At 46.6% G+C, this 24,119-nt stretch overlaps 43 non-coding genes and 4 pseudogenes across 43 annotated transcripts; all 47 read right to left on the bottom strand.

Moving 5' to 3' along the window:
- Positions 1–455: 455 nt before the first annotated feature.
- On the bottom strand, positions 456–640 carry LOC124852891. The gene has a single exon (XR_007033308.1). It is a non-coding gene; the product is annotated as a U2 spliceosomal RNA (small nuclear RNA).
- A 176-nt stretch (positions 641–816) lies between these two features.
- LOC124853645 lies at positions 817–927 on the bottom strand. The gene has a single exon (XR_007033985.1). It is a non-coding gene; the product is annotated as a U5 spliceosomal RNA (small nuclear RNA).
- A 496-nt stretch (positions 928–1,423) lies between these two features.
- On the bottom strand, positions 1,424–1,611 carry LOC124852854. The gene has a single exon (XR_007033275.1). It is a non-coding gene; the product is annotated as a U2 spliceosomal RNA (small nuclear RNA).
- A 179-nt stretch (positions 1,612–1,790) lies between these two features.
- On the bottom strand, positions 1,791–1,902 carry LOC124853472. Its single transcript, XR_007033814.1, has one exon. It is a non-coding gene; the product is annotated as a U5 spliceosomal RNA (small nuclear RNA).
- Positions 1,903–2,397: 495 nt separating this feature from the next.
- Positions 2,398–2,586, bottom strand: LOC124854408. Its single transcript, XR_007034652.1, has one exon. It is a non-coding gene; the product is annotated as a U2 spliceosomal RNA (small nuclear RNA).
- Positions 2,587–2,763: 177 nt separating this feature from the next.
- LOC124853847 lies at positions 2,764–2,873 on the bottom strand. Its single transcript, XR_007034180.1, has one exon. It is a non-coding gene; the product is annotated as a U5 spliceosomal RNA (small nuclear RNA).
- Positions 2,874–3,375: 502 nt separating this feature from the next.
- Positions 3,376–3,563, bottom strand: LOC124852805. Its single transcript, XR_007033228.1, has one exon. It is a non-coding gene; the product is annotated as a U2 spliceosomal RNA (small nuclear RNA).
- A 175-nt stretch (positions 3,564–3,738) lies between these two features.
- LOC124854077 lies at positions 3,739–3,843 on the bottom strand (annotated as a pseudogene).
- Positions 3,844–4,343: 500 nt separating this feature from the next.
- LOC124854422 lies at positions 4,344–4,529 on the bottom strand. Its single transcript, XR_007034666.1, has one exon. It is a non-coding gene; the product is annotated as a U2 spliceosomal RNA (small nuclear RNA).
- A 178-nt stretch (positions 4,530–4,707) lies between these two features.
- Positions 4,708–4,817, bottom strand: LOC124853828. The gene has a single exon (XR_007034164.1). It is a non-coding gene; the product is annotated as a U5 spliceosomal RNA (small nuclear RNA).
- Positions 4,818–5,310: 493 nt separating this feature from the next.
- Positions 5,311–5,501, bottom strand: LOC124854415. Its single transcript, XR_007034659.1, has one exon. It is a non-coding gene; the product is annotated as a U2 spliceosomal RNA (small nuclear RNA).
- A 174-nt stretch (positions 5,502–5,675) lies between these two features.
- On the bottom strand, positions 5,676–5,785 carry LOC124853744. Its single transcript, XR_007034082.1, has one exon. It is a non-coding gene; the product is annotated as a U5 spliceosomal RNA (small nuclear RNA).
- Positions 5,786–6,280: 495 nt separating this feature from the next.
- On the bottom strand, positions 6,281–6,469 carry LOC124852789. The gene has a single exon (XR_007033212.1). It is a non-coding gene; the product is annotated as a U2 spliceosomal RNA (small nuclear RNA).
- A 175-nt stretch (positions 6,470–6,644) lies between these two features.
- On the bottom strand, positions 6,645–6,756 carry LOC124853415. Its single transcript, XR_007033758.1, has one exon. It is a non-coding gene; the product is annotated as a U5 spliceosomal RNA (small nuclear RNA).
- Positions 6,757–7,254: 498 nt separating this feature from the next.
- LOC124852816 lies at positions 7,255–7,440 on the bottom strand. Its single transcript, XR_007033238.1, has one exon. It is a non-coding gene; the product is annotated as a U2 spliceosomal RNA (small nuclear RNA).
- Positions 7,441–7,618: 178 nt separating this feature from the next.
- Positions 7,619–7,729, bottom strand: LOC124853556. The gene has a single exon (XR_007033898.1). It is a non-coding gene; the product is annotated as a U5 spliceosomal RNA (small nuclear RNA).
- A 496-nt stretch (positions 7,730–8,225) lies between these two features.
- On the bottom strand, positions 8,226–8,413 carry LOC124852872. The gene has a single exon (XR_007033291.1). It is a non-coding gene; the product is annotated as a U2 spliceosomal RNA (small nuclear RNA).
- A 178-nt stretch (positions 8,414–8,591) lies between these two features.
- LOC124853760 lies at positions 8,592–8,700 on the bottom strand. The gene has a single exon (XR_007034099.1). It is a non-coding gene; the product is annotated as a U5 spliceosomal RNA (small nuclear RNA).
- Positions 8,701–9,191: 491 nt separating this feature from the next.
- Positions 9,192–9,375, bottom strand: LOC124852963. Its single transcript, XR_007033379.1, has one exon. It is a non-coding gene; the product is annotated as a U2 spliceosomal RNA (small nuclear RNA).
- Positions 9,376–9,549: 174 nt separating this feature from the next.
- Positions 9,550–9,659, bottom strand: LOC124853727. Its single transcript, XR_007034066.1, has one exon. It is a non-coding gene; the product is annotated as a U5 spliceosomal RNA (small nuclear RNA).
- Positions 9,660–10,156: 497 nt separating this feature from the next.
- LOC124852732 lies at positions 10,157–10,344 on the bottom strand. Its single transcript, XR_007033155.1, has one exon. It is a non-coding gene; the product is annotated as a U2 spliceosomal RNA (small nuclear RNA).
- Positions 10,345–10,520: 176 nt separating this feature from the next.
- On the bottom strand, positions 10,521–10,631 carry LOC124853677. Its single transcript, XR_007034017.1, has one exon. It is a non-coding gene; the product is annotated as a U5 spliceosomal RNA (small nuclear RNA).
- Positions 10,632–11,127: 496 nt separating this feature from the next.
- On the bottom strand, positions 11,128–11,318 carry LOC124854136. The gene has a single exon (XR_007034385.1). It is a non-coding gene; the product is annotated as a U2 spliceosomal RNA (small nuclear RNA).
- Positions 11,319–11,494: 176 nt separating this feature from the next.
- On the bottom strand, positions 11,495–11,600 carry LOC124854052 (annotated as a pseudogene).
- A 493-nt stretch (positions 11,601–12,093) lies between these two features.
- LOC124852687 lies at positions 12,094–12,282 on the bottom strand. Its single transcript, XR_007033109.1, has one exon. It is a non-coding gene; the product is annotated as a U2 spliceosomal RNA (small nuclear RNA).
- A 171-nt stretch (positions 12,283–12,453) lies between these two features.
- On the bottom strand, positions 12,454–12,564 carry LOC124853495. Its single transcript, XR_007033837.1, has one exon. It is a non-coding gene; the product is annotated as a U5 spliceosomal RNA (small nuclear RNA).
- A 493-nt stretch (positions 12,565–13,057) lies between these two features.
- Positions 13,058–13,241, bottom strand: LOC124852959. The gene has a single exon (XR_007033375.1). It is a non-coding gene; the product is annotated as a U2 spliceosomal RNA (small nuclear RNA).
- A 174-nt stretch (positions 13,242–13,415) lies between these two features.
- LOC124853745 lies at positions 13,416–13,526 on the bottom strand. The gene has a single exon (XR_007034084.1). It is a non-coding gene; the product is annotated as a U5 spliceosomal RNA (small nuclear RNA).
- Positions 13,527–14,019: 493 nt separating this feature from the next.
- Positions 14,020–14,198, bottom strand: LOC124852973 (annotated as a pseudogene).
- A 178-nt stretch (positions 14,199–14,376) lies between these two features.
- Positions 14,377–14,486, bottom strand: LOC124853606. Its single transcript, XR_007033946.1, has one exon. It is a non-coding gene; the product is annotated as a U5 spliceosomal RNA (small nuclear RNA).
- Positions 14,487–14,985: 499 nt separating this feature from the next.
- On the bottom strand, positions 14,986–15,172 carry LOC124852960. Its single transcript, XR_007033376.1, has one exon. It is a non-coding gene; the product is annotated as a U2 spliceosomal RNA (small nuclear RNA).
- Positions 15,173–15,345: 173 nt separating this feature from the next.
- On the bottom strand, positions 15,346–15,455 carry LOC124854044. The gene has a single exon (XR_007034316.1). It is a non-coding gene; the product is annotated as a U5 spliceosomal RNA (small nuclear RNA).
- A 495-nt stretch (positions 15,456–15,950) lies between these two features.
- Positions 15,951–16,137, bottom strand: LOC124852992. Its single transcript, XR_007033405.1, has one exon. It is a non-coding gene; the product is annotated as a U2 spliceosomal RNA (small nuclear RNA).
- Positions 16,138–16,914: 777 nt separating this feature from the next.
- On the bottom strand, positions 16,915–17,102 carry LOC124853022. The gene has a single exon (XR_007033432.1). It is a non-coding gene; the product is annotated as a U2 spliceosomal RNA (small nuclear RNA).
- A 170-nt stretch (positions 17,103–17,272) lies between these two features.
- On the bottom strand, positions 17,273–17,380 carry LOC124853894 (annotated as a pseudogene).
- A 501-nt stretch (positions 17,381–17,881) lies between these two features.
- LOC124852947 lies at positions 17,882–18,065 on the bottom strand. The gene has a single exon (XR_007033363.1). It is a non-coding gene; the product is annotated as a U2 spliceosomal RNA (small nuclear RNA).
- Positions 18,066–18,236: 171 nt separating this feature from the next.
- LOC124853858 lies at positions 18,237–18,352 on the bottom strand. The gene has a single exon (XR_007034191.1). It is a non-coding gene; the product is annotated as a U5 spliceosomal RNA (small nuclear RNA).
- A 496-nt stretch (positions 18,353–18,848) lies between these two features.
- Positions 18,849–19,033, bottom strand: LOC124852709. Its single transcript, XR_007033132.1, has one exon. It is a non-coding gene; the product is annotated as a U2 spliceosomal RNA (small nuclear RNA).
- A 175-nt stretch (positions 19,034–19,208) lies between these two features.
- On the bottom strand, positions 19,209–19,319 carry LOC124853489. Its single transcript, XR_007033830.1, has one exon. It is a non-coding gene; the product is annotated as a U5 spliceosomal RNA (small nuclear RNA).
- A 493-nt stretch (positions 19,320–19,812) lies between these two features.
- LOC124852796 lies at positions 19,813–20,000 on the bottom strand. Its single transcript, XR_007033219.1, has one exon. It is a non-coding gene; the product is annotated as a U2 spliceosomal RNA (small nuclear RNA).
- A 773-nt stretch (positions 20,001–20,773) lies between these two features.
- LOC124854290 lies at positions 20,774–20,962 on the bottom strand. Its single transcript, XR_007034534.1, has one exon. It is a non-coding gene; the product is annotated as a U2 spliceosomal RNA (small nuclear RNA).
- Positions 20,963–21,141: 179 nt separating this feature from the next.
- LOC124853392 lies at positions 21,142–21,253 on the bottom strand. The gene has a single exon (XR_007033735.1). It is a non-coding gene; the product is annotated as a U5 spliceosomal RNA (small nuclear RNA).
- Positions 21,254–21,747: 494 nt separating this feature from the next.
- On the bottom strand, positions 21,748–21,934 carry LOC124852804. The gene has a single exon (XR_007033227.1). It is a non-coding gene; the product is annotated as a U2 spliceosomal RNA (small nuclear RNA).
- A 174-nt stretch (positions 21,935–22,108) lies between these two features.
- On the bottom strand, positions 22,109–22,218 carry LOC124853728. Its single transcript, XR_007034067.1, has one exon. It is a non-coding gene; the product is annotated as a U5 spliceosomal RNA (small nuclear RNA).
- A 495-nt stretch (positions 22,219–22,713) lies between these two features.
- On the bottom strand, positions 22,714–22,901 carry LOC124852653. The gene has a single exon (XR_007033076.1). It is a non-coding gene; the product is annotated as a U2 spliceosomal RNA (small nuclear RNA).
- Positions 22,902–23,072: 171 nt separating this feature from the next.
- On the bottom strand, positions 23,073–23,187 carry LOC124853903. Its single transcript, XR_007034227.1, has one exon. It is a non-coding gene; the product is annotated as a U5 spliceosomal RNA (small nuclear RNA).
- A 497-nt stretch (positions 23,188–23,684) lies between these two features.
- Positions 23,685–23,871, bottom strand: LOC124852847. The gene has a single exon (XR_007033268.1). It is a non-coding gene; the product is annotated as a U2 spliceosomal RNA (small nuclear RNA).
- Positions 23,872–24,119: the final 248 nt, after the last annotated feature.

The following is a 24,119-nucleotide window of genomic DNA, read 5'->3' on the forward strand; positions in this document are numbered from 1 at the left end:
TCGTCTGATCACCACCTTCACGGTAGGCCTCTCTTTGCTTTCATGTCAGATCCCAGTATGCAACATTCCCAACCCGCCCCCATCTGCCAACCAAAATTATACACGTCTTTATTACCTCCTGCCTGTATGTGATTGGCTTTAAGCCTGCCTAAGCAATACATCCCTGAACCACTTACATTCGCTCCAAAATGCTGACTCTGGTTTCTCACCAAGTCTCCCAGAAGGTCTTGAGTGAAAGCAAGTTTCCATTCTTGACAAACGCTTCTAACTCAATTTGGAATCCAGTTCAAGCTCATTGTGACCCCGTGCATGGTCACGTCACTAAGCAGTGAGCCATCAGGCGGTTTCACACACTTGGTGTGCCAGGCCGTTACCTCAGTTTCATTGAGCCAGTGTAGAATTCACTTTTGATACGCGACAATTGTTTGAGTGTTTGGTTTTCTACAAAGGTAAGAACAGAGTGCACCGTTCCCAGCGGCACTGCAATGCTAGGTCGATGCGTGGAAGAAAGGACAAGCTCAAATTTCTGCCCCTCATGCCAAAAATCTGCTAATATGTAGTCCTCATATAGAGGACATATCAGATATTAAACTGATAAGAACAGATACTACATGATCTTAGCCAAAGGCCGAGAAGCGATAAGCCCCAAGTGTTGGATGTCAAGCAAGCTCTTGGCACAAATCTCACTTGTTGTGGTACCCGTTCGTAGGTGTGCATAACAATGGCTGCTGCTTATCACCTCCGCCCAAGCTCTCCTTTGTGGCGCTTGATTTCTGACCTAGACAGCTCTTTGACTTTTCACAATTTCATAAGGCTCAGCCATACAGCAAAGCCTGCCAAAAATATATTCAACTCATGTTTGTTCCTCTCCACGAAGTCTTTAGTAAAGGCGAAAGACTTGTGCGTTATGAAGAGAAACCAGAGTCAGCATGGCCCTCTGTTGGAGGCAGCAGAGGAGCCTCTCGGTCCTGATCACCACCTTCACGGTAGGCCTCTCTTTGCTTTCCATGTCAGATCCCAGTATGCAACATTCCCAACCCGCCCCCATCTGCCAACCAAAATTATACACGTCTTTATTACCTCCTGCCTGACTACTGTGATTGGCTTTTAAGCCTGCCTAAGCAATACATCCCTGAACCACTTACATTCGCTCCAAAATGCTGACTCTGGTTTCTCACCAAGTCTCCCAGAAGGTCTTGAGTGAAAGCAAGTTTCCATTCTTGACAAGCGCTTCTAACTCAATTTGGAATCCATCAAGCTCATTGTGACCCCGTGCATGGTCACGTCACTAAGCAGTGAGCCATCAGAGCGGTTTCACACACTTGTGTGTGCCAGGCCGTTACCTCAGTTTCATTGAGCCAGTGTAGAATTCACTTTTGATACGCGACAATTGTTTGAGTGTTTGGTTTTCTACAAGGTAAGAACAGAGTGCACCGTTCCCAGCGACACTGCAATGCTAGGTCGATGCGTGGAGAGAAAGGACAGCTCAAATTTCTGCCCCTCATGCCAAAAATCTGTTAATATGTAGTCCTCATATAGAGGACATATCAGATATTAAACTGATAAGAACAGATACTACACTTGATCTTAGCCAAAGGCCGAGGAAGCGATAAGCCCCAAGTGTTGGATGTCACGCCAAGCTCTTGGCACAAATCTCACTTGTTGTGGTACCCCGTTCGTAGGTGTGCATAACAATGGCTGCTGCTTATCACCTCCGCCCAAGCTCTCCTTTGTGGCGCTTGATTTCCTGACCTAGACAGCTCTTTGACTTTTCACAATTTCATAAGGCTCAGCCATACAGCAAAACCTGCCAAAAATATATTCAACTCATGTTTGTTCCTCTCCACGGAAGTCTTTAGTAAAGGCGAAAGACTTGTGCGTTATGAAGAGAAACCAGAGTCAGCATGGCCCTCTGTTGGAGAGCAGCAGAGGAGCCTCTCGGTCTCATCACCACCTTCACGGTAGGCCTCTCTTTGCTTTCCATGTCAGATCCCAGTATGCAACATTCCCAACCCGCCCCATCTGCCAACCAAAATTATACACGTCTTTATTACCTCCTGCCCTGACTACTGTGATTGGCTTTTAAGCCTGCCTAAGCAATACATCCCTGAACCACTTACATTCGCTCCAAAATGCTGACTCTGGTTTCTCACCAAGTCTCCCAGAGGTCTTGAGTGAAAGCAAGTTTCCATTCTTGACAAACGCTTCTAACTCAATTTGGAATCCAGTTCAAGCTCATTGTGACCCCGTGCATGGTCACGTCACTAAGCAGTGAGCCATCAGAGCGGTTTCACACACTTGTGTGCCAGGCCGTTACCTCAGTTTCATTGAGCCAGTGTAGAATTCACTTTTGATACGCGACAATTGTTTGAGTGTTTGGTTTTCTACAAGGTAAGAACAGAGTGCACCGTTCCCAGCGGCACTGCAATGCTAGGTCGATGCGTGGAAGAAAGGAGCAAGCTCAAATTTCTGCCCCTCATGCCAAAAATCTGCTTAATATGTAGTCCTCATATAGAGGACATATCAGATATTAAACTGATAAGAACAGATACTACATTGATCTTAGCCAAAAGGCCGAGACGATAAGCCCCAAGTGTTGGATGTCCACGCCAAGCTCTTGGCACAAATCTCACTTGTTGTGGTACCCCGTTTGTAGGTGTGCATAACAATGGCTGCTGCTTATCACCTCCGCCCAAGCTCTCCTTTGTGGCGCTTGATTTCTGACCTAGACAGCTCTTTGACTTTTCACAATTTCATAAGGCTCAGCCATACAGCAAAGCCTGCCAAAAATATATTCAACTCATGTTTGTTCCTCTCCACGGAAGTCTTTAGTAAAGGCGAAAGACTTGTCGTTATGAAGAAAACCAGAGTCAGCATGGCCCTCTGTTGGAGAGCAGCAGAGGAGCCTCTCGGTCTGAGTCACCACCTTCACGGTAGGCCTCTCTTTGCTTTCCATGTCAGATCCCAGTATGCAACATTCCCAACCCGCCCCCCATCTGCCAAGCAAAATTATACACGTCTTTATTACCTCCTGCCTGACTACTGTGATTGGCTTTTAAGCCTGCCTAAGCAATACATCCCTGAACCACTTACATTCGCTCCAAAATGCTGACTCTGGTTTCTCACCAAGTCTCCCAGAAGGTCTTGAGTGAAAGCAAGTTTCCATTCTTGACAAAGCGCTTCTAACTCAATTTGGAATCCAGTTCAAGCTCATTTGTGACCCCGTGCATGGTCACGTCACTAAGCAGTGAGCCATCAGAGCGGTTTCACACACTTGTGTGTGCCAGGCCGTAACCTCAGTTTCATTGAGCCAGTGTAGAATTCACTTTTGATCCGCGACAATTGTTTGAGTGTTTGGTTTTCTACAAGGTAAGAACAGAGTGCACCGTTCCCAGCGGCACTGCAATGCTAGGTCGATGCGTGGAGAGAAAGGAGCAAGCTCCAAATTTCTGCCCCTCATGCCAAAATCTGCTTAATATGTAGTCCTCATATAGAGGACATATCAGATATTAAACTGATAAGAACAGATACTACATGATCTTAGCCAAAGGCCGAGGCGATAAGCCCCAAGTGTTGGATGTCCGCCAAGCTCTTGGCACAAATCTCACTTGTTGTGGTACCCCGTTCGTAGGTGTGCATAACAATGGCTGCTGCTTATCACCTCCGCCCAAGCTCTCCTTTGTGGCGCTTGATTTCTGACCTAGACAGCTCTTTGACTTTTCACAATTTCATAAGGCTCAGCCATACAGCAAAGCCTGCCAAAATATATTCAACTCATGTTTGTTCCTCTCCACGAAGTCTTTAGTAAAGCGAAAGACTTGTCGTTATGAAGAAACCAAGTCAGCATGGCCCTCTGTTGGAGAGCAGCAGAGGAGCCTCTCAGGTCTGAGTCACCACCTTCACGGTAGGCCTCTCTTTGCTTTCACATGTCAGATCCCAGTATGCAACATTCCCAACCCGCCCCCATCTGCCAACCAAAATTATACACGTCTTTATTACCTCCTGCCTGACTACTGTGATTGGCTTTTAAGCCTGCCTAAGCAATACATCCCTGAACCACTTACATTCGCTCCAAAATGCTGACTCTGGTTTCTCACCAAGTCTCCCAGAAGGTCTTGAGTGAAAGCAAGTTTCCATTCTTGACAAACGCTTCTAACTCAATTTGGAATCCAGTTCAAGCTCATTGTGACCCCGTGCATGGTCACGTCACTAAACAGTGAGCCATCAGAGCGGTTTCACACACTTGTGTGTGCCAGGCCGTTACCTCAGTTTCATTGAGCCAGTGTAGAATTCACTTTTGATACGCGACAATTGTTTGAGTGTTTGGTTTTCTACAAGGTAAGAACAGGTGCACCGTTCCCAGCGGCACTGCAATGCTAGGTCGATGCGTGGAGAGAAAGGAGCAAGCTCCAAATTTCTGCCCCTTGCCAAAAATCTGCTTAATATGTAGTCCTCATATAGAGGACATATCAGATATTAAACTGATAAGAACAGATACTACACTTGATCTTAGCCAAAGGCCGAGCGATAAGCCCCAAGTGTTGGATGTCCACGCCAAGCTCTTGGCACAAATCTCACTTGTTGTGGTACCCCGTTCGTAGGTGTGCATAACAATGGCTGCTGCTATCACCTCCGCCCAAGCTCTCCTTTGTGGCGCTTGATTTCTGACCTAGACAGCTCTTTGACTTTTCACAATTTCATAAGGCTCAGCCATACAGCAAGCCTGCCAAAAATTATTCAACTCATGTTTGTTTTCCTCTCCACGGAAGTCTTTAGTAAAGGCGAAAGACTTGTGCGTTATGAAGAAACCAGAGTCAGCATGGCCCTCTGTTGGAGAGCAGCAGAGGAGCCTCTCGGTCTGATCACCACCTTCACGGTAGGCCTCTCTTTGCTTTCCATGTCAGATCCCAGTATGCAACATTCCCAACCCCCCCCATCTCCAACCAAAATTATACGTCTTTATTACCTCCTGCCCTGACTACTGTGATTGGCTTTTAAGCCTGCCTAAACAATACATCCCTGAACCACTTGCATTCGCTCCAAAATGCTGACTCTGGTTTCTCACCAAGTCTCCCAGAAGGTCTTGAGTGAAAGCAAGTTTCCATTCTTGACAAACGCTTCTAACTCAATTTGGAATCCAGTTCAAGCTCATTGTGACCCGTGCATGGTCACGTCACTAAACAGTGAGCCATCAGAGCGGTTTCACACACTTGTGTGTGCCAGCCGTTACCTCAGTTTCATTGAGCCAGTGTAGAATTCACTTTTGATACGCGACAATTGTTTGAGTGTTTGGTTTTCTACAAGGTAAGAACAGAGTGCACCGTTCCCAGCGGCACTGCAATGCTAGGTCGATGCGTGGAGAGAAAGGACAAGCTCCAAATTACTGCCCCTCATGCCAAAAATCTGCTTAATATGTAGTCCTCATATAGAGGACATATCAGATATTAAACTGATAAGAACAGATACTACACTTGATCTTAGCCAAAAGGCCGAGGCGATAAGCCCCAAGTGTTGGATGTCCACGCCAAGCTCTTGGCACAAATCTCACTTGTTGTGGTACCCGTTCGTAGGTGTATAACAATGGCTGCTGCTTATCACCTCCGCCCAAGCTCTCCTTTGTGGCGCTTGATTTCTGACCTAGACAGCTCTTTGACTTTTCACAATTTCATAAGGCTCAGCCATACAGCAAAGCCTGCCAAAATATATTCAACTCATGTTTGTTCCTCTCCACGAAGTCTTTAGTAAAGGCGAAAGACTTGTGCGTTATGAAGAGAAACCAGAGTCAGCATGGCCCTCTGTTGGAGAGCAGCAGAGGAGCCTCTCGGTCTGAGTCACCACCTTCACGGTAGGCCTCTCTTTGCTTTCCCATGTCAGATCCCAGTATGCAACATTCCCAACCCGCCCCCATCTGCCAACCAAAATTATACACGTCTTTATTACCTCCTGCCTGACTACTGTGATTGGCTTTTAAGCCTGCCTAAGCAATACATCCCTGAACCACTTACATTCGCTCCAAAATGCTGACTCTGGTTTCTCACCAAGTCTCCCAGAAGGTCTTGAGTGAAAGCAAGTTTCCATTCTTGACAAACGCTTCTAACTCAATTTGGAATCAGTTCAAGCTCATTGTGACCCGTGCATGGTCACGTCACTAAGCAGTGAGCCATCAGGCGGTTTCACACACTTGTGTGTGCCAGGCAGTTACCTCAGTTTCATTGAGCCAGTGTAGAATTCACTTTTGATCGCGACAATTGTTTGAGTGTTTGGTTTCTACAAGGTAAGAACAGAGTGCACCGTTCCCAGCGGCACTGCAATGCTAGGTCGATGCGTGGAGAGAAAGGAGCAAGCTCAAATTTCTGCCCCTCATGCCAAAAATCTGCTAATATGTAGTCCTCATATAGAGGACATATCAGATATTAAACTGATAAGAACAGATACTACACTTGATCTTGGCCAAAGGCCGAGGCGATAAGCCCCAAGTGTTGGATGTCACGTAAGCTCTTGGCACAAATCTCACTTGTTGTGGTACCCCGTTCGTAGGTGTGCATAACAATGGCTGCTGCTTATCACCTCCGCCCAAGCTCTCCTTTGTGGCGCTTGATTTCTGACCTAGACAGCTCTTTGACTTTTCACAATTTCATAAGGCTCAGCCATACAGCAAAGCCTGCCAAAAATATATTCAACTCATGTTTGTTCCTCTCCACGGAAGTCTTTAGTAAAGGCGAAAGACTTGTGCGTTATGAAGAGAAACCAGAGTCAGCATGGCCCTCTGTTGGAGAGCAGCAGAGGAGCCTCTCGGTCAGATCACCACCTTCACGTGAGCCTCTCTTTGCTTTCCGCATGTCAGATCCCAGTATGCAACATTCCCAACCCGCCCCCATCTGCCAACCAAAATTATACACGTCTTTATTACCTCCTGCCCTGACTACTGTGATTGGCTTTTAAGCCTGCCTAAACAATACATCCCTGAACCACTTACATTCGCTCCAAAATGCTGACTCTGGTTTCTCACCAAGTCTCCCAGAAGGTCTTGAGTGAAAGCAAGTTTCCATTCTTGACAAACGCTTCTAACTCAATTTGGAATCCAGTTCAAGCTCATTGTGACCCGTGCATGGTCACGTCACTAAGCAGTGAGCCATCAGAGCGGTTTCACACCTTGTGTGTGCCAGGCCGTTACCTCAGTTTCATTGAGCCAGTGTAGAATTCACTTTTGATCCGCGACAATTGTTTGAGTGTTTGGTTTTCTACAAGGTAAGAACAGAGTGCACCGTTCCCAGCGGCACTGCAATGCTAGGTCGATGCGTGGAGAGAAAGGAGCAAGCTCCAAATTTCTGCCCCTCATGCCAAAAATCTGCTTAATATGTAGTCCTCATATAGAGGACATATCAGATATTAAACTGATAAGAACAGATACTACATGATCTTGGCCAAAGGCCGAGCGATAAGCCCCAAGTGTTGGATGTCACGCCAAGCTCTTGGCACAAATCTCACTTGTTGTGGTACCCCGTTCGTAGGTGTGCATAACAATGGCTGCTGCTTATCACCTCCGCCCAAGCTCTCCTTTGTGGCGCTTGATTTCTGACCTAGACAGCTCTTTGACTTTTCACAATTTCATAAGGCTCAGCCATACAGCAAAGCCTGCCAAAATATATTCAACTCATGTTTGTTCCTCTCCACGGAAGTCTTTAGTAAAAGGCGAAAGACTTGTGGTTTTGAAGAGAAACCAGAGTCAGCATGGCCCTCTGTTGGAGAGCAGCAGAGGAGCCTCTCGGTCTGATCACCACCTTCACGGTAGGCCTCTCTTTGCTTTCCATGTCAGATCCCAGTATGCAACATTCCCAACCCTCCCCCATCTGCCAGCAAAATTATACACGTCTTTATTACCTCCTGCCCTGACTACTGTGATTGGCTTTTAAGCCTGCCTAAGCAATACATCCCTGAACCACTTACATTCGCTCCAAAATGCTGACTCTGGTTTCTCACCAAGTCTCCCAGAAGGTCTTGAGTGAAAGCAAGTTTCCATTCTTGACAAACGCTTCTAACTCAATTTGGAATCAGTTCAAGCTCATTGTGACCCCGTGCATGGTCACGTCACTAAGCAGTGAGCCATCAGAGCGGTTTCACACCTTGTGTGTGCCAGGCCGTTACCTCAGTTTCATTGAGCCAGTGTAGAATTCACTTTTGATACGCGACAATTGTTTGAGTGTTTGGTTTTCTACAAGGTAAGAACAGAGTGCACCGTTCCCAGCGGCACTGCAATGCTAGGTCGATGCGTGGAGAGAAAGGAGCAAGCTCAAATTTCTGCCCCTCATGCCAAAATCTGCTTAATATGTAGTCCTCATATAGAGGACATATCAGATATTAAACTGATAAGAACAGATACTACATGATCTTAGCCAAAGGCCGGGGAAGCGATAAGCCCCAAGTGTTGGATGTCCATGCCAAGCTCTTGGCACAAATCTCACTTGTTGTGGTACCCGTTCGTAGGTGTGCATAACAATGGCTGCTGCTTATCACCTCCGCCCAAGCTCTCCTTTGTGGCGCTTGATTTCTGACCTAGACAGCTCTTTGACTTTTCACAATTTCATAAGGCTCAGCCATAAGCAAAGCCTGCCAAAAATATATTCAACTCATGTTTGTTCCTCTCCACAGAAGTCTTTAGTAAAGCGAAAGGCTTGTGCGTTATGAAGAGAAACCAAGTCAGCATGGCCCTCTGTTGGAGAGCAGCAGAGAAGCCTCTCGGTCTGATCACCACCTTCACGGTAGGCCTCTCTTTGCTTTCATGTCAGATCCCAGTATGCAACATTCCCAACCGCCCCCATCTGCCAACCAAAATTATACACGTCTTTATTACCTCCTGCCCTGACTACTGTGATTGGCTTTTAAGCCTGCCTAAACAATACATCCCTGAACCACTTACATTCGCTCCAAAATGCTGACTCTGGTTTCTCACCAAGTCTCCCAGAAGGTCTTGAGTGAAAGCAAGTTTCCATTCTTGACAACGCTTCTAACTCAATTTGGAATCCAGTTCAAGCTCATTGTGACCCCGTGCATGGTCCGTCACTAAGCAGTGAGCCATCAGAGCGGTTTCACACCTTGTGTGTGCCAGGCCGTTACCTCAGTTTCATTGAGCCAGTGTAGAATTCACTTTTGATGCGACAATTGTTTGAGTGTTTGGTTTTCTACAAGGTAAGAACAGGTGCACCGTTCCCAGCGGCACTGCAATGCTAGGTCGATGCGTGGAGAGAGGAGCAAGCTCAAATTTCTGCCCCTCATGCCAAAAATCTGCTTAATATGTAGTCCTCATATAGAGGACATATCAGATATTAAACTGATAGAACAGATACTACTGATCTTAGCCAAAGGCCGAGGCGATAAGCCCCAAGTGTTGGATGTCACGCCAAGCTCTTGGCACAAATCTCACTTGTTGTGGTACCCGTTCGTAGGTGTGCATAACAATGGCTGCTGCTTATCCCTCCGCCCAAGCTCTCCTTTGTGGCGCTTGATTTCTGACCTAGACAGCTCTTTGACTTTTCACAATTTCATAAGGCTCAGCCATACAGCAAAGCCTGCCAAAATATATTCAACTCATGTTTGTTCCTCTCACGGAAGTCTTTAGTAAAGGCGAAAGACTTGTGCGTTATGAAGAGAAACCAGAGTCAGCATGGCCCTCTGTTGGGGAGCAGCAGAGGAGCCTCTCGGTCTCATCACCACCTTCACGGTAGGCCTCTCTTTGCTTTCCATGTCAGATCCCAGTATGCAACATTCCCAACCGCCCCCATCTGCCAACCAAAATTATACACGTCTTTATTACCTCCTGCCTGACTACTGTGATTGGCTTTTAAGCCTGCCTAAGCAATACATCCCTGAACCACTTACATTCGCTCCAAAATGCTGACTCTGGTTTCTCACCAAGTCTCCCAGAAGGTCTTGAGTGAAAGCAAGTTTCCATTCTTGACAAACGCTTCTAACTCAATTTGGAATCCAGTTCAAGCTCATTGTGACCCCGTGCATGGTCACGTCACTAAGCAGTGAGCCATCAGAGCGGTTTCACACACTTGTGTGTGCCAGGCCGTTACCTCAGTTTCATTGAGCCAGTGTAGAATTCACTTTTGATACGCGACAATTGTTTGAGTGTTTGGTTTTCTACAAGGTAAGAACAGAGTGCACCGTTCCCAGCGGCACTGCAATGCTAGGTCGATGCGTGGAGAGAAAGGAGCAAGCTCCAAATTTCTGCCCCTCATGCCAAAAATCTGCTTAATATGTAGTCCTCATATAGAGGACATATCAGATATTAAACTGATAAGAACAGATACTACATGATCTTAGCCAAAGGCCGAAAGCGATAAGCCCCAAGTGTTGGATGTCACGCCAAGCTCTTGGCACAAATCTCACTTGTTGTGGTACCCCGTTCGTAGGTGTGCATAACAATGGCTGCCTTATCACCTCCGCCCAAGCTCTCCTTTGTGGCGCTTGATTTCTGACCTAGACAGCTCTTTGACTTTTCACAATTTCATAAGGTTCAGCCATACAGCAAAGCCTGCCAAAAATATATTCAACTCATGTTTGTTCCTCTCCACGGAAGTCTTTAGTAAAGGCGAAAGACTTGTGCGTTATGAAGAAAACCAGAGTCAGCATGGCCCTCTGTTGGAGAGCAGCAGAGGAGCCTCTCGGTCTGATCACCACCTTCACGGTAGGCCTCTCTTTGCTTTCATGTCAGATCCCAGTATGCAACATTCCCAACCCGCCCCCATCTGCCAACCAAATTATACCGTCTTTATTACCTCCTGCCCTGACTACTGTGATTGGCTTTTAAGCCTGCCTAAGCAATACATCCCTGAACCACTTACATTCGCTCCAAAATGCTGACTCTGGTTTCTCACCAAGTCTCCCAGAAGGTCTTGAGTGAAAGCAAGTTTCCATTCTTGACAAGCGCTTCTAACTCAATTTGGAATCCAGTTCAAGCTCATTGTGACCCCGTGCATGGTCACGTCACTAAGCAGTGAGCCATCAGAGCGGTTTCACACACTTGTGTGTGCCAGGCCGGTACCTCAGTTTCATTGAGCCAGTGTAGAATTCACTTTTGATCCGCGACAATTGTTTGAGTGTTTGGTTTTCTACAAGGTAAGAACAGAGTGCACCGTTCCCAGCGGCACTGCAATGCTAGGTCGATGCGTGGAGAGAAAGGAGCAAGCTCCAAATTTCTGCCCCTCATGCCAAAAATCTGCTTAATATGTAGTCCTCATATAGAGGACATATCAGATATTAAACTGATAAGAACAGATACTACACTTGATCTTAGCCAAAAGGCCGGAAGCGATAAGCCCCAAGTGTTGGATGTCCACGCCAAGCTCTTGGCACAAATCTCACTTGTTGTGGTACCCGTTCGTAGGTGTGCATAACAATGGCTGCTCTTATCCCTCCGCCCAAGCTCTCCTTTGTGGCGCTTGATTTCTGACCTAGACAGCTCTTTGACTTTTCACAATTTCATAAGGCTCAGCCATACAGCAAAGCCTGCCAAAAATATATTCAACTCATGTTTGTTCCTCTCCACGGAAGTCTTTAGTAAGGCGAAAGAGTTGTGCGTTATGAAAAACCAGTCAGCATGGCCCTCTGTTGGAGAGCAGCAGAGGAGCCTCTCGGTCACAGTCACCACCTTCACGGTAGGCCTCTCTTTGCTTTCCGCATGTCAGATCCCAGTATGCAACATTCCCAACCCGCCCCCATCTGCAAGCAAAATTATACACGTCTTTATTACCTCCTGCCTGACTACTGTGATTGGCTTTTAAGCCTGCCTAAGCAATACATCCTGAACCACTTACATTCGCTCCAAAATGCTGACTCTGGTTTCTCACCAAGTCTCCCAGAGGTCTTGAGTGAAAGCAAGTTTCCATTCTTGACAAACGCTTCTAACTCAATTTGGAATCCAGTTCACTCATTGTGACCCGTGCATGGTCACGTCACTAAGCAGTGAGCCATCAGGCGGTTTCACACACTTGTGTGTGCCAGGCCGTTACCTCACTTTCATTGAGCCAGTGTAGAATTCACTTTTGATACGCGACAATTGTTTGAGTGTTTGGTTTTCTACAAGGTAGAACAGAGTGCACCGTTCCCAGCGGCACTGCAATGCTAGGTCGATGCGTGGAGAGAAAGGAGCAAGCTCCAAATTTCTGCCCCTCATGCAAAAATCTGCTTAATATGTAGTCCTCATATAGAGGCATATCAGATATTAAACTGATAAGAACAGATACTACACTTGATCTTAGCCAAAGGCCGAGGCGATAAGCCCCAAGTGTTGGATGTCACGCCAAGCTCTTGGCACAAATCTCACTTGTTGTGGTACCCGTTCGTGAGTGTGCATAACAATGGCTGCTGTATCACCTCGCCCAAGCTCTCCTTTGTCGCTTGATTTCCTGACCTAGACAGCTCTTTGACTTTTCACAATTTCATAAGGCTCAGCCATACAGCAAAGCCTGCCAAAATATATTCAACTCATGTTTGTTCCTCTCCACGGAAGTCTTTGTAAAAGGCGAAAGACTTGTGCGTTATGAAGAGAAACCAGAGTCAGCATGGCCCTCTGTTGGAGAGCAGCAGAGGAGCCTCTCGGTCACTGTCACCACCTTCACGGTAGGCCTCTCTTTGCTTCCATGTCAGATCCCAGTATGCAACATTCCCAACCCGCCCCCATCTGCCGACCAAAATTATACACGTCTTTATTACCTCCTGCCCTGACTACTGTGATTGGCTTTTAAGCCTGCCTAAGCAATACATCCTGAACCACTTACATTCGCTCCAAAATGCTGACTCTGGTTTCTCACCAAGTCTCCCAGAAGGTCTTGAGTGAAAGCAAGTTTCCATTCTTGACAAACGCTTCTAACTCAATTTGGAATCCAGTTCAAGCTCATTGTGACCCCGTGCATGGTCCGTCACTAAGGATGAGCCATCAGAGCGGTTTCACACACTTGTGTGTGCCAGGCGTTACCTCAGTTTCATTGAGCCAGTGTAGATTTACTTTGATACGCGACAATTGTTTGAGTGTTTGGTTTTCTACAAGGTGAGAACAGAGTGCACGTTCCCAGCGGCACTGCAATGCTAGGTCGATGCGTGGAGAAAGGAGCAAGCTCAAATTTCTGCCCCTCATGTGCCAAAAATCTTGCGTAATAGTCCTCATATAGAGGACATATCAGATATTAAACTGATAAGAACAGATACTACACTTGATCTTAGCCAAGCCGAGAAGATAAGCCCCAAGTGTTGGATGTCCATGCCAAACTCTTGGCACAAATCTCACTTGTTGTGGTAGGTATTCGTAGGTGTGCATAACAATGGCTGCTGCTTATCACCTCCGCCCAAGCTCTCCTTTGTGGCGCTTGATTTCACCTAGACAGCTCTTTGACTTTTCACAATTTCATAAGGCTCAGCCATACAGCAAAGCCTGCCAAAAATATATTCAACTCATGTTTGTTCCTCTCCACGAAGTCTTTAGTAAAGGCGAAAGACATGTGCGTTATGAAGAGAAACCAGAGTCAGCATGGCCCTCTGTTGGATGGAGCAGCAGAGGGCCTCTCGGTCTGAATCACCACCTTCACGGTAGGCCTCTCTTTGCTTTCATGTCAGATCCCAGTATGCAACATTCCCAACCGCCCCCATCTGCCAACCAAAATTATACACGTCTTTATTACCTCCTGCCCTGACTACTGTGATTGGCTTTTAAGCCTGCCTAAGCAATACATCCTGAACCACTTACATTCGCTCCAAAATGCTGACTCTGGTTTCTCACCAAGTCTCCCAGAAGGTCTTGAGTGAAAGCAAGTTTCCATTCTTGACAAACGCTTCTAACTCAATTTGGAATCCAGTTCAAGCTCATTGTGACCCGTGCATGGTCAGTCACTAAGCAGTGAGCCATCAGAGGTTTCACACACTTGTGTGTGCCAGGCCGTTACCTCAGTTTCATTGAGCCAGTGTAGAATTCACTTTTGATACGCGACAATTGTTTGAGTGTTTGGTTTTCTACAAGGTAGAACAGAGTGCACCGTTCCCAGCGGCACTGCAATGCTAGGTCGATGCATGGAGAAAGGAGCAAGCTCAAATTTCTGCCCCTCATGCCAAAATCTGCTTAATATGTAGTCCTCATAGAGGACATATCAGATATTAAACTGATAAGAACAGATACTACACTTGATCTTAGCCACGAAGGCGATAAGCCCCAAGTGTTGGATGTCCACGCCAAGCTCTTGGCACAAATCTCACTTGTTGTGGACCCCGTTCGTAGGTGTGCATAACAATGGCTGCTGCTTATCACCTCCGCCCAAGCTCTCCTTTGTGGCGCTTGATTTCTGACCTAGACAGCTCTTTGACTTTTCACAATTTCATAAGGCTCAGCCATACAAAAGCCTGCCAAAAATATATTCAACTCATGTTTGTTCCTCTCCACGGAAGTCTTTAGTAAAGGCGAAAGACTTGTGCGTTATGAAGAGAAACCAGACAGTCAGCATGGCCCTCTGTTGGAGAGCAGCAGAGGAGCCTCTCGGTCTAGTCACCACCTTCACGGTAGGCCTCTCTTTGCTTTCCGCATGTCAGATCCCAGTATGCAACATTTCCCAACCCGCCCCATCTGCCAGCCAAAATTATACACGTCTTTATTACCTCCTGCCCTGACTACTGTGATTGGCTTTTAAGCCTGCCTAAGCAATACATCCTGAACCACTTACATTCGCTCCAAAATGCTGACTCTGGTTTCTCACAAGTCTCCCAGAAGGTCTTGAGTAAAGCAAGTTTCCATTCTTGACAAACGCTTCTAACTCAATTTGGAATCCAGTTCAAGCTCATTGTGACCCCGTGCATGGTCACGTCACTAAGCAGTGAGCCATCAAGGCGGTTTCACACACTTGTGTGTGCCAGGCCGTTACCTCAGTTTCATTGAGCCAGTGTAGAATTCACTTTTGATCGCGACAATTGTTTGAGTGTTTGGTTTTCTACAAGGTAAGAACAGAGTGCACCGTTCCCAGCGGCACTGCAATGCTAGGTCGATGCGTGGAGAGAAAGGAGCAGCTCAAATTTCTGCCCCCCATGCAAAATCTGCTTAATATGTAGTCCTCATATAGAGGACATATCAGATATTAAACTGATAAGAACAGATACTACTGTTGATCTTAGCCAAAGGCCGAGGCGATAAGCCCCAGTGTTGGATGTCCACAAAGCTCTTGGCACAAATCTCACTTGTTGTGGTACCCGTTCGTAGGTGTGCATAACAATGGCTGCTGCTTATCACCTCCGCCCAAGCTCTCCTTTGTGGCGCTTGATTTCTGACCTAGACAGCTCTTTGACTTTTCACAATTTCATAAGGCTCAGCCATACAGCAAAGCCTGCCAAAAAATATTCAACTCATGTTTGTTCCTCTCAAGGAAGTCTTTCAGTAAAGGGGAAAGACTTGTGCGTTATGAAGGAAACCAGAGTCAGCATGGCCCTCTGTTGGAGAGCAGCAGAGGAGCCTCTCGGTCTGATCACCACCTTCACGGTAGGCCTCTCTTTGCTTTCCATGTCAGATCCCAGTATGCAACATTCCCAACCCCCCCCCATCTGCCAACCAAAATTATATACGTCTTTATTACCTCCTGCCCGACTACTGTGATTGGCTTTTAAGCCTGCCTAAACAATACATCCCTGAACCACTTACATTCGCTCAAAATGCTGACTCTGGTTTCTCACCAAGTCTCCCAGAAGGTCTTGAGTGAAAGCAAGTTTCCATTCTTGACAAACGCTTCTAACTCAATTTGGAATCCAGTTCAAGCTCATTGTGACCCGTGCATGGTCACGTCACTAAACAGTGAGCCATCAGAGCGGTTTCACACACTTGTGTGTGCCAGGCCGTTACCTCAGTTTCATTGAGCCAGTGTAGAATTCACTTTTGATACGAGACAATTGTTTGAGTGTTTGGTTTTCTACAAGGTAAGAACAAGTGCACCGTTCCCAGCGGCACTGCAATGCTAGGTCGTGCGTGGAGAAAAAGGAGCAAGCTCCAAATTTCTGCCCCCATGCCAAAAATCTGCTTAATATGTAGTCCTCATATAGAGGACATATCAGATATTAAACTGATAAGCACGATACTACACTGATCTTAGCCAAAAGGCGAGGCGATAAGCCCCAAGTGTTGGATGTCACGCCCAAGCTCTTGGCAAAAATCTCACTTGTTGTGGTACCCCGTTCGTAGGTGTGCATAACAATGGCTGCTGCTTATCACCTCCACCCAAGCTCTCCTTTGTGGCGCTTGATTTCTGACCTAGACAGCTCTTTGACTTTTCACAATTTCATAAGGCTCAGCCATACAGCAAAGCCTGCCAAAATATATTCAACTCATGTTTGTTCCTCTCCGAGTCTTTAGTAAAGGCAAGAGCTTGTGCGTTATGAAGAGAAACCAGAGTCAGCATGGCCCTCTGTTGGAGACAGCAGAGGAGCCTCTCGGTCTGATCACCACCTTCACGGTGAGGCCTCTCTTTGCTTTCCATGTCAGATCCCAGTATGCAACATTCCCAACCCGCCCCCATCTGCCACCAAAATTATACACGTCTTTATTACCTCCTGCCTGACTACTGTGATTCGGCTTTTCGCCTGCCTAAGCAATACATCCTTGAACCACTTACATTCGCTCCAAAATGCTGCTCTGGTTTCTCACCAAGTCTCCCAGAAGGTCTTGAGTGAAAGCAAGTTTCCATTCTTGACAAGCCTTTCTAACTCAATTTGGAATCAGTTCAAGCTCATTTGACCCCCGTGCATGGTCACGTCACTAAGCAGTGAGCCATCAAGCGGTTTCACACACTTGTGTGTGCCAGGCCGTTACCTCAGTTTCATTGAGCCAGTGTAGAATTCACTTTTGATACGTGACAATTGTTTGAGTGTTTGGTTTTCTACAAGGTAAGAACAGAGTGCACCGTTCCCAGCACTACTGAATGCTAGGTCGATGCGTGGAGAGAAAGGAGCAAGCTCAAATTTCTGCCCCTCATGCCAAAAATCTGCTTAATATGTAGTCCATATCATATAGGACATATCAGATATTAAGCTGAAAAGAACAGATACTACATGATCTTGCCAAAGGCCGAGAACGATAAGCCCCAAGTGTTGGATGTCCACGTCAAGCTCTTGGCAAATCTCACTTGTTGTGGTACCCGTTCGTAGGTGTGCATAACAATGGCTGCTGCTTATCACCTCCAAGCTCTCCTTTGTGGCGCTTGATTTCTGACCTAGACAGCTCTTTGACTTTTCACAATTTCATAAGGCTCAGCCATACAGCAAAGCCTGCCAAAAATATATTCAACTCATGTTTGTTCCTCTCCACGAGTCTTTAGTAAAGGCGAAAGACATGCGTTATGAAGAGAAACCAGAGTCAGCATGGCCCTCTGTTGGAGAGCAGCAGAGGAGCCTCTCGGTCTGATCACCACCTTCACGGTAGGCCTCTCTTTGCTTTCATCATGTCAGATCCCAGTATGCAACATTTCCCAACCCTCCCCATCTGCCAACCAAAATTATACCGTCTTTATTACCTCCTGCCCTGACTACTGTGATTGGCTTTTAAGCCTGCCTAAGCAAAAATACATCCCTGAACCACTTACATTCGCTCCAAAATGCTGACTCTGGTTTCTCACCAAGTCTCCCAGAAGGTCTTGAGTGAAAGCAAGTTTCCATTCTTGACAAACGCTTTCTAACTCAATTTGGAATCCAGTTCAAGCTCATTTTGGCCCCGTGCATGGTCACGTCACTAAGCAGTGAGCCATCAGGGGGTTTCACACACTTGTGTGTGCCAGGCCGTTACCTCAGTTTCATTGAGCCAGTGTAAATTCACTTTTGATACGCGACAATTGTTTGAGTGTTTGGTTTTCTACAGGTAAGAACAGAGTGCACCGTTCCCAGCGGCACTGCAATGCTAGGTCGATGCGTGGAGAGAAAGGAGCAAGCTCAAATTACTGCCTCTTACCAAAAATCTGCTAATATGTAGTCCTCATATAGAGGACATATCAGATATTAAACTGATAAGAACAGATACTACATGATCTTAGCCAAAGGCCGGAAGCGATAAGCCCCAAGTGTTGGATGTCCACGCCAGCTCTTGGCACAAATCTCACTTGTTGTGGTACCCGTTCGTAGGTGTGCATAACAATGGCTGCTGTATCACCTCCTCCAAGCTCTCCTTTGTGGCGCTTGATTTCTGACCTAGACAGCTCTTTGACTTTTCACAATTTCATAAGGCTCAGCCATACAGCAAAGCCTACCTGTAAAATATATTCAACTCATGTTTGTTCCTCTCCACGGAAGTCTTTAGTAAAGGCGAAAGACTTGTGCGTTATGAAGAAAACCAGAGTCAGCATGGCCTTTGTTGGAGGCAGCAGAGGAGCCTCTCGGTCACAGTCACCACCTTCACGGTAGAGCCTCTCTTTGCTTTCCGCATGTCAGATCCCAGTATGCAACATTCCCAACCGCCCCCATCTGCCAACAAAATTATACGTCTTTATTACCTCCTGCCCTGACTACTGTGATTGGCTTTTAAGCCTGCCTAAGCAATACACATCCTGAACCACTTACATTCGCTCCACAAAATGCTGACTCTGGTTTCTCACCAAGTCTCCCAGAAGGTCTTGAGTGAAAGCAAGTTTCCATTCTTGACAAGCTTCTAACTCAATTTTGGAATCCAGTTCAAGCTCATTGTGACCCGTGCATGGATCACTAAGCAGTGAGCCATCAGAGCGGTTTCACACACTTGTGTGTGCCAGGCCGTACTCCTCAGTTTCATTGAGCCAGTGTAGAATTCACTTTTGTCTGGCTGACAATTGTTTGAGTGTTTGGTTTTCTACAAGGTAAGAACAGAGTGCACGTTCCCAGCGACACTGCAATGCTAGGTCGATGCGTGGAGAGAAAGAGCAAGCAAATTTGCCCCTCATGCCAAAAATCTGCTTAATATGTAGTCCTCATATAGAGGACATATCAGATATTAAACTGATAAGAACAGATACTACACTTGATCTTAGCCAAAAGGCCGAGAAGCGATAAGCCCCAAGTGTTGGATGTCACGCCAAGCTCTTGGCACAAATCTCACTTGTTGTGGTACCCGTTCGTGGTGTGCATAACAATGGCTGCTGCTTATCACCTCCGCCCAAGCTCTCTTTGTGGCGCTTGATTTCTGACCTAGACAGCTCTTTGACTTTTCACAATTTCATAAGGCTCAGCCATACAGCAAAGCCTGCCAAAAATATATTCAACTCATGTTGGTTCCTCTCCACGGAAGTCTTTAGTAAAAGGCGAAAGACTTGTGCGTTATGAAGAAACCAGAGTCAGCATGGCCCTCTGTTGGAGGCAGCAGAGGAGCCTCTCGGTCTGATCACCACCTTCACGGTAGAGCCTCTCTTTGCTTTCCATGTCAGATCCCAGTATGCAACATTCCCAACCCGCCCCCATCTGCCAACCAAATTATACCGTCTTTATTACCTCCTGCCCTGACTACTGCTGATTGGCTTTTAAGCCTGCCTAAGCAATACATCCTGAACCACTACATTCGCTCCAAAATGCTGACTCTGGTTTCTCACCAAGTCTCCCAGAAGGTCTTGAGTGAAAGCAAGTTTCCATTCTTGACAAACGCTTCTAACTCAATTTGGAATCCAGTTCAAGCTCATTGTGACCCCGTGCATGGTCACGTCACTATGCAGTGAGCCATCAGAGCGGTTTCCACACTTGTGTGTGCCAGGCGTTACCTCAGTTTCATTGAGCCAGTGTAAATTCACTTTTGATACGCGACAATTGTTTGAGTGTTTGGTTTTCTACAAAGGTAGAACAGAGTGCACCGTTCCCAGCGGCACTGCAATGCTAGATTCGATGCGTGGAGAGAAGGAGCAAGCTCCAAATTTCTGCCCCTCATGCCAAAAATCTGCTTAATATGTAGTCCTCATATAGAGGACATATCAGATATTAAACTGATAAGAACAGATACTACACTTGATCTTAGCCAAAGGCGGCGATAAGCCCCAAGTGTTGGATGTCCGCCAAGCTCTTGGCACAAATCTCACTTGTTGTGGTACCCGTTCGTGAGTGTGCATAACAATGGCTGCTGCTTATCACCTCGCCCAAGCTCTCCTTTGTGGCGCTTGATTTCTGACCTAGACAGCTCTTTGACTTTTCACAATTTCATAAGGCTCAGCCATACAGCAAAGCCTGCAAAATATATTCAACTCATGTTTGTTCCTCTCACTCGGAAGTCTTTAGTAAAGGCGAAGACATGCGTTATGAAGAGAAACCAGAGTCAGCATGGCCCTCTGTTGGAGGCAGCAGAGGAGCCTCTCGGTCCAGATCACCACCTTCACGGTAGGCCTCTCTTTGCTTTCCATGTCAGATCCCAGTATGCAACATTCCCAACCGCCCCCATCTGCCAACCAAATTATACGTCTTTGTTACCTCCTGCCCTGACTACTGTGATTGGCTTTTAAGCCTGCCTAAGCAATACATCCCTGAACCACTTACATTCGCTCCAAAATGCTGACTCTGGTTTCTCACCAAGTCTCCCAGAAGGTCTTGAGTGAAGCAAGTTTCCATTCTTGACAAACGCTTCTAACTCAATTTGGAATCCAGTTCAAACTCATTGTGACCCCGTGCATGGTCCGTCACTAAGCAGTGAGCCATCAGGCGGTTTCACACACTTGTGTGTGCCAGGCCGTTACCTCAGTTTCATTGAGCCAGTGTAGAATTCACTTTTGATACGCGACAATTGTTTGAGTGTTTGGTTTTCTACAAGGTAGGAACGGAGTGCACCGTTCCCAGCGGCACTGCAATGCTAGGTCGATGCGTGGAGAGAAAGGAGCAAGCTCCAAATTTCTGCCCCTCATGCCAAAAATCTGCTAATATGTAGTCCTCATATAGAGGACATATCAGATATTAAACTGATAAGAACAGATACTACACTTGATCTTAGCCAAGGCCGAGAAGCGATAAGCCCCAAGTGTTGGATGTCCACGCCAAGCTCTTGGCACAAATCTCACTTGTTGTGGTACCCCGTTCGTAGGTGTGCATAGCAATGGCTGCTGCTTATCACCTCCGCCCAAGCTCTCCTTTGTGGCGCTTGATTTCTGACCTAGACAGCTCTTTGACTTTTCACAATTTCATAAGGCTCAGCCATACAGCAAAGCCTGCCAAAAATATATTCAACTCATGTTTGTTCCTCTCCACGGAAGTCTTTAGTAAAGGGCGAAAGACTTGTGCGTTATGAAGAGAAACCAAGTCAGCATGGCCCTCTGTTGGAGGCAGCAGAGGAGCCTCTCAGTCTGATCACCACCTTCACGGTAGGCCTCTCTTTGCTTTCATCATCAGATCCCAGTATGCAACATTCCCAACCCGCCCCATCTGCCAGCCAAAATTATACACGTCTTTATACCTCCTGCCCTGACTACTGTGATTGGCTTTAAGCCTGCCTAAACAATACATCCCTGAACCACTTACATTCGCTCCAAAATGCTGACTCTGGTTTCTCACCAAGTCTCCCAGAAGGTCTTGAGTGAAACAAGTTTCCATTCTTGACAAGCGCTTCTAACTCAATTTGGAATCCAGTTCAAGCTCATTGTGACCCCGTGCATGGTCACGTCACTAAAGCAGTGAGCCATCAGAGCGGTTTCACACACTTGTGTGTGCCAGGCCGTTACCTCAGTTTCATTGAGCCAGTGTAGAATTCACTTTTGATACGCGACAATTGTTTGAGTGTTTGGTTTTCTACAAGTAAGAACAGAGTGCACCGTTCCAGCGGCACTGCAATGCTAGGTCGATGCGTGGAGAGAAGGAGCAAGCTCAAATTTCTGCCCCTCATGCCAAAAATCTGCTAATATGTAGTCCTCATATAGAGGACATATCAGATATTAAACTGATAAGAACAGATACTACACTTGATCTTAGCCAAAGGCCGAGGAGCGATAAGCCCCAGTGTTGGATGTCCCTAGCTCTTGGCACAAATCTCACTTGTTGTGGTACCCCGTTCGTAGGTGTGCATAACAATGGCTGCTGCTTATCACCTCGCCCAAGCTCTCCTTTGTGGCGCTTGATTTCCTGACCTAGACAGCTCTTTGACTTTTCACAATTTCATAAGGCTCAGCCATACAGCAAAGCCTGCCAAAATATATTCAACTCATGTTTGTTCCTCTCACGGAAGTCTTTAGTAAAGGCGAAAGACTTGTGCGTTATGAAGAGAAACCAGAGTCAGCATGGCCCTCTGTTGGAAGACAGCAGAGGAGCCTCTCGGTCACATCACCACCTTCACGGTAGGCCTCTCTTTGCTTTCCATGTCAGATCCCAGTATGCAGCATTCCCAACCCGCCCCATCTGCCAACCAAAATTATACACGTCTTTGTACCTCCTGCCTGACTACTGTGATTGGCTTTCAAGCCTGCCTAAGCAATACATCCCTGAACCACTTACATTCGCTCCAAAATGCTGACTCTGGTTTCTCACCAAGTCTCCCAGAAGGTCTTGAGTGAAAGCAAGTTTCCATTCTTGACAAGCGCTTCTAACTCAATTTGGAATCCAGTTCAAGCTCATTGTGACCCCGTGCATGGTCACGTCACTAAGCAGTGAGCCATCAGAGCGGTTTCACACACTTGTGTGTGCCAGGCCGTTACCTCAGTTTCATTGAGCCAGTGTAGAATTCACTTTTGATACGCGACAATTGTTTGAGTGTTTGGTTTTCTACAAGGTAGAACAGAGTGCACCGTTCCCAGCGGCACTGCAATGCTAGGTCGATGCGTGGAGAGAAAGGCAAGCTCCAAATTTCTGCCCCTCATGCCAAAAATCTGGCAATATGTAGTCCTCATATAGAGGACATATCAGATATTAAACTGATAAGAACAGATACTACACTTGATCTTAGCCAAAGGCCGAGAAGCGATAAGCCCCAAGTGTTGGATGTCCCGCCAAGCTCTTGGCACAAATCTCACTTGTTGTGGTACCCGTTCGTAGGTGTGCATAACAATGGCTGCTGCTTATCACCTCCGCCCAAGCTCTCCTTTGTGGCTTGATTTCTGACCTAGACAGCTCTTTGACTTTTCACAATTTCATAAGGCTCAGCCATACAGCAAAGCCTGCAAAAAATATTCAACTCATGTTTGTTCCTCTCACGGAAGAGTCTTTAGTAAAGGCGAAAGACTTGTGCGTTATGAAGAGAAACCAGAGTCAGCATGGCCCTCTGTTGGAAGTAGCAGCAGAGGAGCCTCTCGGTCTGATCACCACCTTCACGGTAGGCCTCTCTTTGCTTTCCATGTCAGATCCCAGTATGCAACATTCCCAACCGCCCCATCTGCCAACCAAAATTATACACGTCTTTATTACCTCCTGCCTGACTACTGTGATTGGCTTTTAAGCCTGCCTAAGCAATACATCCCTGAACCACTTACATTCGCTCCAAAGATGCTGACTCTGGTTTCTCACCAAGTCTCCCAGAAGGTCTTGAGTGAAAGCAAGTTTCCATTCTTGACAAGCGCTTCTAACTCAATTTGGAATCCAGTTCAAGCTCATTGTGACCCGTGCATGGTCACGTCACTAAGCAGTGAGCCATCAGAGCGGTTTCACACACTTGTGTGTGCCAGGCCGTTACCTCAGTTTCATTGAGCCAGTGTAGAATTCACTTTTGATACGCGACAATTGTTTGAGTGTTTGGTTTTCTACAAGGTAGAACAGAGTGCACCGTTCCCAGCGGCACTGCAATGCTAGGTCGATGCGTGGAGAAAGGGCAAGCTCAAATTTCTGCCCCTCATGCCAAAAATCTGCTATAATATGTAGTCCTCATATAGGGGACATATCAGATATTAAACTGATAAGAACAGATACTACATTGATCTTAGCCAAAGGCCGAGAAGCGATAAGCCCCAAGTGTTGGATGTCACGCCAAGCTCTTGGCACAAATCTCACTTGTTGTGGTACCCCGTTCGTAGGTGTGCATAACAATGGCTGCTGCTTATCACCTCCGCCCAAGCTCTCCTTTGTGGCGCTTGATTTCTGACCTAGACAGCTCTTTGACTTTTCACAATTTCATAAGGCTCAGCCATACAGCAAAGCCTGCCAAAAATATATTCAACTCATGTTTGTTCCTCTCCACGGAAGTCTTTAGT

Source organism: Hippoglossus stenolepis, chromosome 10, assembly GCF_022539355.2.
Source record: "Hippoglossus stenolepis isolate QCI-W04-F060 chromosome 10, HSTE1.2, whole genome shotgun sequence".
In the NCBI taxonomy this organism is placed as follows: Eukaryota; Metazoa; Chordata; class Actinopteri; order Pleuronectiformes; family Pleuronectidae; genus Hippoglossus; species Hippoglossus stenolepis.